Raw genomic sequence first — 6,441 nt, forward strand, 5'->3', positions numbered from 1 at the left:
TGTGAAACAGACTTTTATTTGTATTTTTTCTTTAGACTTGTGAACGACGCTGTTCTCTGTGTGGGATTATTTGCAGTATCTGCTTTGCTGAGGATACAAGTTCTTTACCACATCGTTCTAATCTGAAAAAACAAAACAGAAATTAATTCATTAGATATGTCGGTTGATTTTTTTGTTGCATTAGGAATATTTTTTTTGCCAGGCATCAACACAGCCACCTAAGCTTCAGTAACATCTGCAGTGTGCATAGATTCTAACCAGTTAATCTCGTCCCCAGTTGATCTGTCACACCGGTGACATCACAGCCCCAGAGGATGACATGCCAGAGGATGAGGAGGGGAGAACGTGTTGGAGGCAGTCAGTGGTGCTCCATGGCGGGACCAGTTGTCTGCTGAGGTGTCTGCCCTAGAGGAGAGTCTACCCGACCACCATTACATTTAGATGGCAAGTAGAATCACATTTTAGCTGTTCTCATTTCAGGGTTATGAAAACAGTTTTAGTAAAGTCATTATTTTCTGCGTCTTTTAAAACTTTGTTAGTAACATGGCAGCCGTCGATTGGGTCAGCCCTGCAAACCCTGATGGACGATGTGGTGAACAGTGAAGAGAGGCACCCCAACCCCCAGATGATGTCCCACTCGCAGTCAGAAGACTCCAAGCTCATCTGTGTGCTGCTCAGCCTATGCAGCATCTAGCCCTGTTGTGTCCTCAGGGATGGAGGCAATTAGGACAGGTGGGGCAAAAGACGGCCTCTGTCCTAATACCTCATCCATGAGGACAAACCAGGGCCAGGTGGCAGCAGTGGGCTTCCCACTGACCCCTTGCCCTGTCCCTGGATCTTTGCATTCCTAAAGTAGAGGAAAACAATTTGTATCAACAAATAATATTTTATGTAGTGTTTCTTTAAAGCTAGAAAAAAGGAATGTTTGATGATTTGGATGGATTGATGAAATTCTACAGAAAAAGACTTTGGAATGGTAACCTGGAGATAACTTTTTCAAGCTTACTCAAAGTGTAAATTAACATGAAAATAATAAATGAAAGATTTTATGTCCCTACACACACACACACCTATATTTACATTATATATACACATATATATATATATATATATATATATATATATATATATATATATATATATATATATATATATATATATATATATATATATATATATACACTCACCGGCCACTTTATTAGGTACCCCTTGCTAGTAACGGGTTGGACCCCCTTTTGCCTTCAGAACTGCCTCAATTCTTCGTGGCATAGATTAAACAAGGTGCTGGAAGCATTCCTCAGGGAGTTTGGTCCATATTGACATGATGGCATCACACAGTTGCCGCAGATTTGTCGGCTGCACATCCATGATGCGAATCTCCCGTTCTACCACATCCCAAAGATGCTCTATTGGATTGAGATCTGGTGACTGTGGAGGCCATTTGAGTACAGTGAACTCATTGTCATGTTCAAGAAACCAGTCTCAGACGATTCCAGCTTTATGACATGGCGAATTATCCTGCTGAAAGTAGCCATCAGAAGTTGGGTACATTGTGGTCATAAAGGGATGGACATGGTCAGCAACAATGCTCAGGTAGGCTGTGGCGTTGCAACGATGCTCAATTGGTACCAAGGGGCCCAAAGAGTGCCAAGGAAATATTCCCCACACCATGACACCACCACCACAAGCCTGAACCGTTGATACAAGGCAGGATGGATCCATGCTTTCATGTTGTAGACGCCAAATTCTGACCCTACCATCCGAATGTCGAAGCAGAAATCAAGACTCATCAGACCAGGCAAGGTTTTTCCAATCTTCTATTGTCCAATTTCGATGAGCTTGTGCAAATTGTAGCCTCAGTTTCCTGTTCTTAGCTGAAAGGAGTGGCACCCGGTGTGGTCTTCTGCTGCTGTAGCCCATGTGCCTCAAAGTTCGACGTACTGTGCATTCAGAGATGCTCTTCTGCCCACCTTGGTTGCAACGGGTGGTTATTTGAGTCACTGTTGCCCTTCCATCAGCTCGAACCAGTCTGGCCATTCTCCTCTGACCTCTGGCATCAACAAGGCATTTCTACCCACAGAACTGCCACTCACTGGATGTTTTTTCTTTTTTGGACCATTCTCTGTAAACCCTAGAGATGGTTGTGCGTGAAAATCCCAGTAGATCAGCAGTTTCTGAAATACTCAGACCAGCCCTTCTGGCACCAACAATCATGCCACGTTAAAAGTTACTCAAATAACCTTTCTTCCCCATACTTATGCTCGGTTTGAACTGCAGGAGATTGTCTTGACAATGTCTACATGCCTTAATGCACTGAGTTGCCTCCATGTGATTGGCTGCTTAGAAATTAAGTGTTAACGAGCAGTTGGACACGTGTACCTAATAAAGTGGCCAGTGAGTGTATATATATATATATATATATACATACATACATACATACACTCCGAAGTAGGCAGCCTGCGAATTGAGACGCAGCCATTCTAACCATCATTGACATTCATAATGATGCCTTTTTAGACATTGTAGAATTTGTAAATATTTTCTTAATATTGATAATTAGTGCAGTGAGCATGGTGAGGCTTGTGAAAACCACTTTTCTCAGTATACAATGTCGGAGAATGAGCAAGGCAGTTATTGTTGGATCTTCTGTATTGATAAACCTGCTTGTAATTTTGTTTTATAATGCTGTACATAATTAGGATAATAAAAATATATGCAAAATACGATAAGGGATATCGCAACTGGCCCACCTTTACAGGTACTTGCCCCTGCACCATCTGTGGGCCAGTGGCATCGCTCTCTCTCTCTCTCTCTTCCTTCCCTCAAGGCACCACTAGGTCTCTGTGACTGGAATCGGAGTTGGGTAGGCTCAGAAGGTTGTCAAATGGGCACCCCCCTTCACTGGTGTTTCGTTGATTTAAGCCCATGACACCTCGGAGGGGCTCAACGGCAAATCCAGCGTCCTGGACCCACCCCTACCGAACGCCACCCAACTCCTTATCCAGTTCTTCGTTCACTACGTGCTTCGGTTCTGGCAGCGCACCTCGCGCTGCATCCAAATCCAGCGAGATGCCTCCTCCGCCCGCTTGGTGACGTTGGCTACAAGCCGCTTCCTGGCCAGCCCTTCAATCCCCAGCAGTCAAAGGGCTCTCCAAAGCGACCGTCCTGCAAAGCCTCTGCAGCCCACCTCCACTGGGAGATTCCAGGTCTTCCATCCATTTTGCTGGCTCTCTACGATGAGGGCTTGGTATTTATTGAGCTTACGCTCATAGGCCTCCTCCATCCTCTCTTCCCAGGGGATAGTCAGCTCGATGAGCACCACCTGCTTGGTACCTTTAGACCACAGAACAATGTCTGGTCTCAGGCTAGTGTGGGCTATCTCCTCAGGGAATTTGAGCTGCTTTTTTAGGTCTGCCCGCATCTCCCAGTCATTTGCCGTGGTCAGGACCCCCTTGCTCTTCCCTCCTACTACTCCACTTTCTCCTGCCCTGGTAAAATGTATGAAACAAGGCCCTTTGGACAACTGTCTTTTCCTTGCCCGCTCGATGCCGTCGGCCAATTGAGCAAGGATCTGGTCATGATGCCACCGGAACTTGCCATCTGCTAAGCTTGAGTGGCATGAAGAGAGGACATGCTCAAGGTTAGCTGTCCTTCCACAGAGCTTGCAGCTTGGGCTCACGACCATTCCCCAGGTGTGGAGGTTTGAGGGAGTAGGTAGGACGTCATAAACAGAGCATAAAAGGAACTTGATGCGGTGGCCTTTCATGCTCCAGATGTCCTGCCAAGTAAGAGCCCTCTCTCTCACACTCTCCCATCTAGTCCAGCTGCCTTGTTTGTTCATGGCTACAGCCTTGACATGCCGGCTTTCCTCCTCCACCCTTCTGACCTCTTTCTGCACCAAGCCTCGCCTCTCCTTTGGGTCCGCTTTGTTCCAGCTTGTTCTGGTGAAGCAACCTAAACCCAGCCTTCCCTGGGCTACCGACCCGACAATGTCGGTTGCTTTCAACTCCCCTGATTCAGTCTGTCCTCGGCCTCCTTCAATGCTCTGCTGGCTGACCACTTTCGGCCTGTCCAGATGACGATGTCTGCATGACGTACTATCTCGTCTTTACTGTCTCGCAGCATCATGGCCTGGCGTGTTTTTGTCGCCTTGTACTCTTCCACAACTGTTGTTATTGGCAGCTGTAGCTTGCTGCCTGTGCTGTACAGGCCGATAGAGCAAAAGCTTTTTGGGATGCCCAACCATCTCCTCAGGTAGGTGTTCAGCTTCCTCTCCAGTCCCTCAACAGTGGAGACAGGTACCTCATAAACCAGGAGAGACCAGAGCAGTCTGGGGAGAACCCCATGTTGGTAACCCCAGGCTTTGTACTTGCCCGGGAGGCCGCTCTTCTCGAGAGATGTCATCCAAGTTTCTGCCTGGCTAAGCATCTCCTTCACACTCTGCCTGTCATTGAGGTCCACCCTGTACCACTTGCCCAAGCACTTCACAGGCTTTTCTTGGACAGTTGGCATGGTGTTCTCTCCAATTTTTAATTGATACCGATCCTGAACGCGCCCTTTCTTCAGAACCAGGCTTCTAGATTTTTCTGGTTTGAACTCCATCCTTGCCCAATTGGTGATCTCAACCAAGTCCTCCAGAATCCATCTTCCTTCTGGTACTGATCTTGCTGTTATGGTGAGATCGTCCATAAATGCTCGAATGGGCAGCATCTGGACTCCACTTGCAAGTACTGCACCTCGACGCAACTTCTCTGCTGATTTGACGAGAAGGTTCATCGCTGCGGAAAAAAGGATCACTGAAATCGTGCAGCCTGTGACAATGCCCACTTCCAGTCTCTGCCAGTTGGTGGTAAACTCCCTACAGGTGAAACGCATGTTGAATCCGTCGAAGTAGTACTGCAGAAGTGCCTGAAATTGCTTAGGTATATGGTAGGTCTTCAGCGTCAGCTCCACTAGCTTGTGGGGTATTGTTCCATAAGCATTTGACAGATCCAACCATAGTACTGCCAGGTTGCCATGGTTTTTCTTCGCGTCCTCAATGATTTTGGAGATAACGCTGGTATGTTCAAGGCAGCCAGATATCCCTGGAATGCCCCCTTTTTGTACCGCAGTGTCCATGTACCCGTTCTCCAACATAAAGGTGGTCAACCTCTTTGCTATGATCCCCAGGAAGATCTTAGCTTCCACATTGAGCAGTGAGATGGTGCGAAACTGCTTGATCCCTGAAGAGTTGTCCTCCTTAGGGATGAAGCACCCCTCTGCGATCAGCCAGTCATCAGGAAGGTAGTTCTTCTTCCATGCCACTGTCAGTAGCTTCCAGAGTCGTCTCCTGAGCCTTTTGCAATGCTAGTAAACACTGTATGAGATGCCATTTGGCCCTGGAGCCGATTTTCCTCTGGCTTTCTTTAGAAAGCTGTTAACTTCCTGCCAGCTTGGTTCCTCTGTCTTGAAGGGGATTGTTGGTTCGGCTGGTTTGATGAGCTTTTCCATCTCATCCAAACTGACCTCCCTTCTGGGATCACTATGGACCTGACGAAGATGTTCCTCCACCTCCTCCTTTGTTGCTTTCAACTCCCCTGATCTTTTGTCGCCCAGGAGTTTTGACAGGTATTGGAATGGATTCTTGGTGAAAGCTCCCCTTTCTTTCAACCGCCACTTCCTGTCCCTGCGGTGACACTCAGCTTGTCGCAAGATCTTAATGCGCTCCCTCAGATTCTTCCAGAATTCTGTGAGTGCTGGTTTCTCATTTGGTGTTGCTTTGCGAAAGGCCTTCTTCAGCCTCCGCAAGTCCCCTCTCAGGGTTGCTATCTCCTTCAGGCGTCTATTCTCTTTGAGCTGGGTGTTTGCTCTTCCTTTCAGCTCTTTCCTTCCGAAGCGCTCAGCACCCATGCTCCAGATTATAGAGGACATGGCTTTGAGCTTCTTCCCCACATCTCCTGCAGTGGCTGCTTCCAGCACATGGTCCACGTCGCGATCAAACATCTCCCATTCTTTTGTTGCAGCTGCAGTTGGCCAGTATAGAGTATATGCAACATAATTGTTTTTAATTTTGTCCATAACCTGACATGTTATCAATATAACAAATTAGATCCCGCTGTGTACTTGTTTAAATAGCACTGTGTTGGAAACAAAGCTGCTTTAGATTTTTAAATAAAGATTTCTTCACAACAGTTGCTCATATCCTCATAATCTTTTACATTGGACATATGTGGGAATGTTTGTATCGATTGTGAAAATTGAAGTGTTTAGCTTTATTGAGATAATTGAAGTCAAAGATGCTAGTATTGGAGGCCAAGAATTTCAGGAATTTTCCAAATAAGTTTGAACAAGTGCTCCAATCCGGCCGATATTTTAGGGATTAAATATTTTTAGGACCCTCCATAGATCTACCAAGTTTGAAGAGTTTGGCTTTATTACTTTTAGAGATAATTGGAATCAAAG

The 6,441-nt window shown here is 46.3% G+C and overlaps 1 pseudogene; it reads right to left on the reverse strand.

Moving 5' to 3' along the window:
• Positions 1-3,016: 3,016 nt before the first annotated feature.
• On the reverse strand, positions 3,017-5,985 carry LOC119773847 (annotated as a pseudogene).
• Positions 5,986-6,441: the final 456 nt, after the last annotated feature.

The sequence above is a fragment of the Cyprinodon tularosa genome, unplaced genomic scaffold, assembly GCF_016077235.1.
Source record: "Cyprinodon tularosa strain WSP-4 unplaced genomic scaffold, ASM1607723v1 ctg789, whole genome shotgun sequence".
NCBI classification, from domain to species: domain Eukaryota; kingdom Metazoa; phylum Chordata; class Actinopteri; order Cyprinodontiformes; family Cyprinodontidae; genus Cyprinodon; species Cyprinodon tularosa.